The following is a 12,195-nucleotide window of genomic DNA, read 5'->3' on the forward strand; positions in this document are numbered from 1 at the left end:
CTCTCCCAACTTTGAAGTATATAATCGGCCACTCCTCATGACCTCAGTGCAGCTCTTTCTCCCCATGGGTCCTATCCCCATGCTTTAATAAAACCACCTTTTTGCACAAAAGACGTCTCAAGAATTCTCTTTGGCCATCAGCTCTGAACCCTAACATTTTCTACATCAGTGCTACCTACTATTTATAAAAACACTTTTCTCAAATACTGATATTGACTCCCTAAGAAGGAGTAGGGATCCCAAATTGTAGTAACCAGAGCTAAGTCAGGAAAACTGGGAAAACTGGTTATTCAGGCTCCATGGGTGGTGGAACCCTATTGAGATTCAATTGTAATGAGGGAGATACTTCAGACAAAAACCTGATGCTGATAATTTGTCTACTTGGCAAAAACATCATCAATCCTGCTTTACCAGCCTAAACAAAATAATGAAGGGCAAAAATGGACATTTTACTTGAATTTTCTATCTCATGTTGTGAGTGAAGATATAACGTGACTCCATTATGATTTAGTTGAGAAGCAGCACCTTGGAGAGGCCCAAACCGTCTCTTTTCCCTATGATCTTCAATGTACCCTAGCTGTCTCAACTTTCCCAGCAGGACAAATAGAGACCCAGACTTGAAAGCCTGTTAAGTTTTAGAAAACTATTACACAAAAAAAAAAAAAAAGAAAGAAAGAAAACTATTACACAATGACTGTCATTTCCTTCCTCTGTGACTCAAAAAAAAAAAAAAAAAAGCAAAAAAAAAAAGAAAACAAACTTTTTTTTAAACCTCAGAGTCAGCTTGCTAACCACAAAATTTTAGTACTCCACCTTTAAGACAGGCTTTCATCTGGACTCACCTCAATCCACTTGAACTCTCTTTTTTCATGGTTTCCTTGAAAGTATATCCTCTCAAGGGTTCGTTTTCTGGCTCCTTTCATTTCCTGCCATCAATCTTTCTCCAGTGTTCCATTCCCTCCATGCTCTCTTCCTGGGCAGTCCTGCTTCTTGTCTATGTGTGGGACTCACACCCATTTTTCTTTTTCGCTTTTCTAAGATTTTATTTATTTATTCATGAGAAAATCAGAGAGAGACAGAGACATAGGCAGAGAGAGAAGCCGGCTCCATGCAGGGAGCCCTATGAGGGACTCGATCCCAGGACCCCATGGTCGCGCACTGGGCTGAAGGCAGACACTCAACTGCTGAACCACCCAGGCATCCCACACACCTATTTTTCCATCCACCTCCCTTCTCCAAGGCTCCAAGATAGAATTTCAAACTGCCTGAATAATGCCATTCAGGCAACAAATGCTTGCTGAGGGCCCAACATGTGGCACACATGGTGCTTGCTGCTGGGGATTGGAAAAATGAAGCAGATACACTTCCTTAGAGGAGTTTGCAGTTCAGTAAGAAATAAAGTTCCAATAATTAGAGAAAGAGATGAGTGCGATGATTCATACTTACCATGTGATAGGCATTTTACTAAGTGCTTTATAAACATGAATTCATTTAATCTTCATAACAAAACTAGGAGGCAGATACTAATATTATTCCCATTTAATAGGTGATATGGTGAGGGGCACCTGGCTGGCTCAGTCTGTAGAATATGTGACTCTTGATCTCTCGGGGTTTTGAGTTTAAGACCCATGTTGGGTGTAGAGATTACTTAAATAAATAAATATTTTTTTAAAAATAAAATATTTAGGGATGCCTGGGTGGCTCAGTGGTTGAGCATCTGCCTTCGGCTCAGGTTGTGACCCAGGGTCCTGGAATCGAGTTCTGTATCAGGCTCCTTCTCCCTCTGCCTAGATCTCTGTCTCTTTCTCTGTGTCTCTCATGAATAAATAAATCTTAAAAAAAAAAAAATCTTAGGGTAGCCCAGGTGGCTCTGCGGTTTAGCACCACCTTCAGCCCAGGGTGTGAGCCTAGAGACCCAGGATCGAGTCCCACCTCAGGCTCCCTGCATGGAGCCTGCTTCTCCCTCTGCCTGTGTCTCTGCCTCTCTCTCTGTGTGTCTCTCGTGAATAGATAAATAAAATCTTAAAAAAAAAAAAAAACATAAAAAAATAGATGATGTGGTGAAATTGAGGCACAATAATTTGCTCAGCTAGTCAACGTCAGAGCAGGCTTAAAACTCAGGCAGTTTGACCCCATTTCTCCCCTGAGATCATTAATCCTGCTAATGGCATTATTGTTTTCCTGGTTACCCAGATTCCAAACTTAAGCCATCTCTAATTCCATTCTTTCTTTTTTTCCCCCACATTTAAGCAATTGCCATGTCATGCTAATCATGTGTCCTATATTTATTTCTTGCCTCTACCCACTTATCCTTTTTATTTTCATTGCCAATAACCCAGTACAGATCCATTAGCCTCTCTCAGATACTAAAGCAAGAGTCAATGAAAGCAGCATGAGGTAGTATAGCAGACCACAGGCTCTTGTACCATTCAACCAAGCTTGAAACTCAGTTCTTCCATTTTTTAAAAAAGATTTTATTTGTTTATTTATCTATTTATTTAAGAGAGAGAGAGAGAGCAGCACAGCAGCGGGAGTAGCAGGCAGAGGGAGAGGGAGAAGCAGGCTCCTCGCTGAGCAGGGAATCCCGTGCAAGGCTCAATCCCAGGACCCTGAGACAACCACCCTAGCCAAAGGCAGACACTCACCTGACTGAGCCACCCAGGTGCTCCTCACTTCCTCCATTTATTCCATCTAATATCAAATGTAAGAGAAATCTCAGCTCTCACAATTACAAAATGTGTAAACTTGAGCAAGTTGGTTCCCCTTCTTGAGCTTCATTTTCCTCATTGAGACTCTCATGGACTTGTCTCCGTCTCTTTTAGAAAACACAGTACTGGGGCTCCTGGGGATACAGCTGGTGGAGCTTCTGATTCTTGGTTTTGGCTCAGTTCCTGACCTCAGGGTCATGAGATTGAGCCCCATGTTGAGCTCTGAGCTCAGTGAGAAGTCTGCTAAAATTCTTCTCTCCCTTGCCCCTGCACACTCTCTCAAATAAACAAATCTTAAAATTAAAAGAAAATGAAAACACAGTAGTTTCCACCTGGCTTTTTTTCTTTTCTATCACCAAACTATAAATTCCTTTTCTCCCCCTAGCATTGGGCCTACTCATTCAATAGTAAGCACTATTTCTTGAATGAGTGAGTGAATGGATGGATGATCCTGAAAGAAATGGGGACCTCCTAATAGAAATCTACTAACGAAAGAACATAGGTATCACACAAAAAGGAATATGATCACACCCTGACTCTTTTCTTTATCCCCTTTATTTTATGGGCTTCATTATCTGGGTGGGGGGAACCTTGTGATAGATTCTTTTTTTCCTCTTTTTTAATGTTTCAAGTTTTTGTTAAATTCTAGTTAGTTACCCCATAGCATAATGTTAGTTTCAGCGACAGATTCTTCTATTTTTGTAACAGAGATATGAGGGACATCTGGGAAAGGTTCAGAGCAGAAACTAGAAATCAGAAAACGTGTGTGGAGTCAGTGCCAACTTCATAGGATCATCAGGTTTAACATAGCTGTTCTGGTGTTTGTATTCAATTTACAATTCTCAAAGTTATTCTACATCAAAGCATACCTATCAAGAAAACACTCTAAATTTCATGATGAAGAGTACTTTTTAAAAAGATTTTATTTGAGAGAGAGAGAGCACAAGGGGGGGTAGATAGAGGGAGAGGGACAAGCAGGCTCTACACTCAATGCGGAGCCTAATGTGGGGCTTCATGTCACGACCCTGACAGGATCATGATCTGAGCCTAAATCAAGAGTTAGATGCTTAACCGACTGAACCACCCAGGCGCCCCAAGAATTATTTTATAAATAGCTTTCAGTCATCAAAAATCCATGATTCCTTTAGCAGGCATCTACTACTAAGTGCGTGCTTTATACCGAGCATAATGATAGAAGCTAGAAATGCAAAGATGAGCAAGGAGACCAGTCCATCAGGGGAGACAGACAAACCACTAACTGTAATATAGCAGATGTAATATAGCAAAGACTAGAACAGAAAGTTATGGAAGCCAAGAGAAGAGACCTATTACTGGCCCCATTGGTCCTAGGGAAGGCTTTAAGAAGACATGACATTTGGGATGGGTATTAAAGGATGAATAGAATTTTATTCAGAGAAGGGGACAAAGATTAATAAAATAGAACAGAAACAGTACTAATATTAGACCAAAATCAGATTTTGTTTTCATTATAGAAGGCAAATACACTAACTTAGCCCAAAACCTCTAAAAATACTTTGATCCAGAATAATCAGGCATTTATGTTGATTTTGTCTCTAATTATTTGTATGCTTCTGGAGGAAAGAAAGAAAACAAAAAATATTTCTGGGATGTGAAGCCTTTCTTTACTTGAACAAGTACAGCATATATCCAACAAGATCAAGTATAAAATGCTGTTGATTATACAGCCCTGGAAGATGGGAACAGTTCTATAGGAGGCTTAGTAGGTGATGCAGTTCTGGGTGTCTAAACTGAGCTATTCCTTAACATTTGGGAAAATGCTTCAACAAAAGTTACAGAAATTAGTTCTTCATGGCCAAGACAAGACAACAGAGGCAGTTGTCTAAGAGTCTCAAAAAGTTACAAGAATTGTCAATATAGTGGAAGGATTAAAATAAATGTTTTTCCTTTTTTCCCTCAATTTTTCCAACTGTTCACTTGCAAGTAGTTGGTAGCAGACAGCAAAACTGTGATTTAAAATTTTACTTTTGCTTGCCTGCATTTTTTTAGATGAAGGTTGCTCAGCTTTTTTGTTTTTCACGATTTTTTTAAAGATTTTTATTTATTAAAAAAGATTTTATTTATTTATTCATCAGAGATACACAGAGAGAGAGAGAGGCAAAGACACAGGCAGAGGGAGAAGCAGGCTCTATGCAGGGAGCCCCATGCGGGACTTGATCCTGGGACTCTAGGATCATGCCCTGGGCTGAAGGCAGGCACTAAACTGCTGAGCCACCCAGGGATCCCAAGGTTGCTCAGCTTAATGATAGTTTGTGTTTAGTCAAATCATTTTTTGTTTTTCCCTTCTATGTAAAACTGACCTCTAGTTCTTTTTTTTTTTTTTTTTTACCTCTAGTTCTTAAACTGTTCTACCAAGCAACTGATTTTATTTATTTAAGTAAGCCCTATGCCCAACGTGGGGCTCAAACTCACAACCCCATGATTAAGAGTCCTGTGCTCCATTGACTGAGATAGCCAGGCACCCCAGGAACTGATTTTAGTGTTGGATGAGAGAATTCCCTTGCCACAACCTTTAGGTAACTTGTAATCACCTTTGACCATCATTCTTGAAATGCTGATTAGCAGTGTATTTCCAAAGAAGTAATCCCTTTTCACACTGAGTTCTCCATAATAAAACTTTGCTTTTACTTTCAATGTCAGTGTTTAAAATAAAAACTTTTTGGTAAAAAGTAAAAATCTCTTCATAATAGATTTTGAGGCTTCCTTTGAAGTTCAAGTACTGTCAGCTTCCTTTAGCTCTGCTAGTGATTACATCCACAAGGAGATATGAATGAGCCTAAGGCATGTGACATTTTATGTAACCCTCAAGACTCTTATGATCAACACATGAGGCAAGGAACCTCTTAACTTGTGGAAGTTAAGAATGCCATGGAAAAAAGCTTCTTAATGAAATCTACAGAGGAAGACAAATACCATATGATTCCATTATATGTGGAATCAAAAACAAAACAAATAAAAAAGCAGAAACAGTACCATAAACACAAAGAACAAACTGACAGTTGCTAGAGAGGAGGGCGCTTCTATCATTCCTTCCAAATGTGCAAAATGAATGAAGGAAAGTAGGAGGCAGAGGCTTCCAGTTATAGAATAAGCATGTCATGAGGATAGAAAGTACAGCATAGGGAATATAGTCAATGGTATTGTAATAGCATTTTAAGGTGACAGATGGTAGCTACACTTTTGCTGAGCATAGCATAAGGTAGAGCTGTTGAATCACTATGTTGTACACCGAAACTAATGCAACACTGTGTCAACTAAAAATAATAATTAATTAATTTTAGAAAACTTGAGATGGGAAGAAGGGTAAGGATTGACTGACACAGGCAGAGAAGAGTACTCTCTGTGACATTAGGCCTGAAAAATTTGCCAGAGAAACAAGAAACTGTTTCAAGGAGATTTCTGAAGTAGAGAATCTGGCAAATGTTTCTGTATTGGGTTTCTTTTTCTTTCTTTCTTTCTTTTTTTTCTGTATTGGGTTTTGAGTGACTTGAAAAAAGAAGGTGAGACCTGGAATGAAGAAACACATTGGAAAATTCTAGCAAAGAGGCACCTGAGTGGCTCAGTTGGTTAAGCGTCTGCCTTCGGATCAGGTCATGATCCTAAGATCCTGGGATGGAGCCCCACATTGGGCTCCCTGCTCAAGAGAAGTCTGCTTCTCTCTCCCTCTGCCCTTCCCCCCTGCTTGTGCACATGCATTCTCTTTCTCTCTCTCTCACTCAAATAAATAAATAAAATCTTAAAAAAGAAAAAGAAGAGAAAATTCCAGTAGAAAGGGTCTGGTTAAATCAATGGTCAATGAAGGGTATTGCCCACCTTAGTGCCTGACATTCAATATATACTTAATAAATGTGTTTTTAAATTTATTTATTCATGAGAGAAACAGAGAGAAAGAGAGGCAGAGAGAGAAACAAACTCCCTGCAGAGTCCCTTAATCAATATTTCTTAAATCTACTCTATACCTAACATGGAGTTCAAACTCAATGACCCCAAGATCAAGAGATCAAGTGTTGCATGCTCTATTGACAGAGCCAGATAGGCACCTCTACTTAATAAATATTTTTGAGGGATATCTGGGTGGCTCAGTGGTTGAGCGTCCACCTCTGGCTCAGGGTGTGATCCCGGGGTCCTGGGATTGAGTCTCACATCAGGCTCCCCACGAGGAGCCTGCTTCTCCCTTTGCCTATGTCTCTGTCTCTCTCTCTCTATGTCTCTCATGAATAAATAAGTGAAATATTTTAAAATAGATAGATAGATAGATAGATAGATAGATAGATAGATAGATGATAGATAGATAATTTTTGAAAGAGGGGTGCCTGGGCAGCTCAGTTGGTTAAACATCCAACTCTTGGTTTTGGCTAAGGTCATAACCTTAGGACCATGAGAACAGCCCAAGGTGGTGCCCGGTGTTCAGCAGTGAGTCTGCTTTCACCTCTCCCTCTAGCCCTTTCCTTCTCTCCCTCCAGAGAACTGGAGCACGTGCATGCTCTCTCTCATGTCTCATGAGAGACACACAGAGAGAGAGGCAGAGACATAGGCAGAGGGAGAAGCAGGCTCCATGCAGGGATCCTGATGTGGGACTTGATCCCAGGACTCCAGGATCATGCCCGGGGCCAAAAGCAAGTGCTCAACCACTGAGCCACCCAGGCATCCCTAAAAAACAAAAAAACATTTTTGAAAGAAAAATAACACTAGAAATATTTGTAAGTTTTTTTTAAAATTATTATTTAGTTTTTTTGTTTTGGGGGGATTGGAAATGTGGTTTCTTGTGACAAACCAATGTGGATTTTTGTATTTGTGATCACATTCTTATTTAAGGCTGGAGATTGCTATGCTTCATAGTTGAGTTGTTTTGTTTTATAAAGCAGTGTTTAACAGGGCTTGTATGGTATTTTAAGGAGCAAGTTGTGGGAAAGGGAGCCTGCAGGATATTTTTAGGGAGAATGTACAAGGGCATGGTCTTCAGAGAAGAAAAATACTCAAAGATATCCAACGGGAAACTTCAGTTGGATATTGCCTTGAGCTGGATTTTTTTTTTTAAACACTATTCTTACTTGAGTCTTTTTTTTTTTAACTTTTATTTATTTATGATAGTCACACAGAGATAGAGAGAGAGAGAGGCAGAGACATAGGTAGAAGGAGAAGCAGGCTCCATGCACCGGGAGCCCGACGTGGGATTCGATCCTGGGTCTCCAGGATCGCGCCCTGGGCCAAAGGCAGGCGCTAAACCACTGCGCCACCCAGGGATCCCCATAAAGAGGCAGAGGGAGAAGCAGGCTCCATGCTGGGAGCCTGACTTGGGACTCGATCCCAGGACTCCAGGGTCACATCCTGGGCCAAAGGCAGGCACTAACCACTGAGCCACCCAGGGCTCCCTGGATTTTCATTACAAGTTTCTTTTTGCATGGAAGTTTAGAGTTTCTGAATACAGGCGAACAATTATTTCTATTAAAAAAATATACTGAAAAAAATACTGAGCTGAAGGCAGGCGCTCAACCGCTGAGCCACCTGGGAGTCCCATAAATTAAATTTCTTCATGAGAGACAGAGAGAGAGAGGCAGAGACACAGGCAGAGAGAGAAGCAGGCTCCATGCAGGGAGCCTGATGTGGGACTCCATCCCAGGACTCTAGGATCATGCCCTGGGCCAAAGGCAGGCGTTTAAACCACTGAGCCACCAGGTGTCCCATAAATTAAATTTCTTTAAGAGCTATAGAGCTATCCAAAATATTTCATACTGGGTGAGTTGTAGTAGTTTTTGCTTTTCAAGAAATTGGAATATAGATGTTTACTTAATCTCAAAATACCACCCTACAAAATACCTATGAATAGGCATTCAAATTGGCAAAGAAGAAGTCAAACTCTCCCTCTTCGCCGATGACATGATACTCTACATAGAAAACCCAAAAGTCTCCACCCCAAGATTGTTAGAACTCATACAGCAATTCGGTAGCGTGGCAGGATACAAAATCAATGCCCAGAAATCAGTGGCATTTCTATACACTAACAATGAGACTGAAGAAAGAGAAATTAAGGAGTCAATCCCATTTACAATTACACCCAAAAGCATAAGATACCTAGGAATAAACCTAACCAAGGATGTAAAGGATCTATACCCTCAAAACTATAGAACACTTCTGAAAGAAATTGAGGAAGACACAAAGAGATGGAAAAATATTCCATGCTCATGGATTGGCAGAATTAATATTGTGAAAATGTCAATGTTACCCAGGGCAATATACACGTTTAATGCAATCCCTATCAAAATACCATGGACTTTCTTCAGAGAGTTAGAACAAATTATTTTAAGATTTGTGTGGAATCAGAAAAGACCCCCAATAGCCAGGGGAATTTTAAAAAAGAAAACCATATCTGGGGGCATCACAATGCCAGATTTCAGGTTGTACTACAAAGCTGTGGTCATCAAGACAGTGTGGTACTGGCACAAAAACAGACACATAGATCAGTGGAACAGAATAGAGAACCCAGAAGTGGACCCTGAACTTTATGGTCAACTAATATTCGATAAAGGAGGAAAGACTATCCATTGGAAGAAAGACAGTCTCTTCAATAAATGGTGCTGGGAAAATTGGACATCCACATGCAGAAGAATGAAACTAGACCACTCTCTTTCACCATACACAAAGATCAACTCAAAATGGATGAAAGATCTAAATGTGAGACAAGATTCCATCAAAATCCTAGAGAAGAACACAGGCAACACCCTTTTTGAACTCGGCCATAGTAACTTCTTGCAAGATACATCCAGGAAGGCAAAAGAAACAAAAGCAAAAATGAACTATTGGGACTTCATCAAGATAAGAAGCTTTTGCACAGCAAAGGATACAGTCAACAAAACTAAAAGACAACCTACAGAATGGGAGAAGATATTTGCAAATGACGTATCAGATAAAGGGCTAGTTTCCAAGATCTATAAAGAACTTATTAAACTCAACACCAAAGAAACAAACAATCCAATCATGAAATGGGCAAAAGACGTGAAGAGAAATTTCACAGAGGAAGACATAGACATGGCCAACAGGCATATGAGAAAATGCTCTGCATCACTTGCCGTCAGGGAAATACAAATCAAAACCACAATGAGATACCACCTCACACCGGTGAGAATGGGGAAAATTAACAAGGCAGGAAACAACAAATGTTGGAGAGGATGTGGAGAAAAGGGAACCCTCTTGGGATCCCTGGGTGGCGCAGCGGTTTGGCGCCTGCCTTTGGCCCAGGGCGCGATCCTGGAGACTCGGGATCGAGTCCCACATCGGGCTCCCGGTGCATGGAGCCTGCTTCTCCCTCTGCCTGTGTCTCTGCCTCTCTCTCTCTCTCACTGTGTGCCTATCATAAATAAATAAAAATTAAAAAAAAAAAAAAAGAAAAGGGAACCCTCTTACACTGTTGGTGGGAATGTGAACTGGTGCAGCCACTCTGGAAAACTGTGTGGAGATTCCTCAAAGAGTTAAAAATAGACCTGCCCTACGACCCAGCAATTGCACTGTTGGGGATTTACCCCAAAGATACAGATGCAGTGAAACGCCGGGACACCTGCACCCCAATGTTTATAGCAGCAATGGCCACGATAGCCAAACTGTGGAAGGAGCCTCGGTGTCCAACGAAAGAGGAATGGATAAAGAAGATGTGGTTTATGTATACAATGGAATATTACTCAGCTATTAGAAATGACAAATACTCACCATTTGCTTCAACGTGGATGGAACTGGAGGGTATTATGCTGAGTGAAGTAAGTCAGTCGGAGAAGGACAAACATTATATGTTCTCATTCATTTGGGGAATATAAATAATAGTGAAAGGGAATATAAGGGAAGGGAGAAGAAATGTGTGGGAAATATCAGAAAGGGAGACAGAACGTAAAGACTGCTAACTCTGGGAAACGAACTAGGGGTGATAGAAGGGGAGGAGGGCGGGGGGTGGGAGTGAATGGGTGACGGGCACTGGGGGTTATTCTGTATGTTAGTAAATTGAACACCAATAAAAAATAAATTAAAAAAAAATAAATTAATTAATTAATTAAAAAAAAAGAAACAAAACAAAATACCTATGAATAACAAAGAGGAAAAGAGTAACTTTACTAGCCAGTGAAATACCACTACTATTTTTAAAAAATATTTTATTTATTTATTCATGAGAGACACACAGAGAGAGAGAGAGAGAGAGAGAGAGAGAGAGAGGCACAGACACAGGCAGAGGGAGAAGCAGGCTCCATTCCATGCAGGGAGCCTGACTTGATCCCAGGTCTAGGTCTCCAGGACCACACCCTGGACTGAAGGCGTCGCTAAACCACTGAACCACCCAGCAGCCAAAAATACCACTACTCTTCTCGTAAAAAAAAAAAAAAATTTTTAATAAAAAAAGGAAAAAAATAACTTTACACAGGAAAAGTCTGACAGACACCGTCTTCACCACTGATCAAAGTTAACATCTCTAGCAATAGGTAAATCAAAACTATGTGCCACCTGATAGGATACAATGAGAAGAACACAGCATCCTTTTGGTGCTATTCCTAACAAAGATAAATATCCTAAATCCAATTGAGGAGAAATCAGACAAGCCCGAATCAAGCAATATTATACATAATAAATGTCCGTTAATTTTCAAAAAGATCAAAGTTATGAAAGTCAAGGAAAGAATGAGAAACTATCATGCCCCTAACTGAAGGAGATTAAGGAGATGTGCAACTAAACTCAAAGTGTGATCACAGTTTGGGTAGTTGAGCTCTAAAGAACATTATTGGGACAAATGATGAAATCTGATAGGCTGCTGAGAACCAGATGGTGATATGTATCAATGTTAATTTCCTAATATTGATGGTTGCACTTGGGTTATGTATCAGAATGCCCTTATTTGTAGAAAAGACATACTAAAGTATTTGAGTGATAAGACATCAAGCTATCAACTTATTCTCAAACGGTTCGGAAAAAAATAATCTTTTTGTACTTAAAAAAGCTCTTCTATAAATTTTGAATAACTTAAAAATTGTGTATTTGAAACTTTTTTCTGGATAGCCTTTTCTCATTTTGATCAATCTGTTATCCTAGAGTTCCTAAACAATGATGGATATATTTTTTAGACATCTGTATTAGATATCATCTACTTATTTGGGAATCTTTCTACTTCCTGTGTATTTATTTCCTCAATGAGATTATTAAACCCCCAAAGAGGTGCACCTGGGTGGCTCAGTGGTTGAGTGTCTGCTTTGGCTCAGGTCGTGACCCCGCGGGTGGGGGGTGGGGGGAATCCAGTCCCACATCGGACTCCCCACAGGGAGCCTGCTTCTCCCTCTGCCTGTGTCTTTTGTCTTTGCCTCTCTCTGTGTCTCTCAGGAATAAATAAATAAAATCTTAAAAAAATAAAAAAATTTAAAAAGGACATATATTATGCTTCTTTTTCCTTTGTATTTCCTTACAGTATCAAATAGCTGCT

This window comes from Canis lupus, chromosome 9 (genome assembly GCF_011100685.1).
Source record: "Canis lupus familiaris isolate Mischka breed German Shepherd chromosome 9, alternate assembly UU_Cfam_GSD_1.0, whole genome shotgun sequence".
Taxonomy (NCBI): Eukaryota; Metazoa; Chordata; class Mammalia; order Carnivora; family Canidae; genus Canis; species Canis lupus.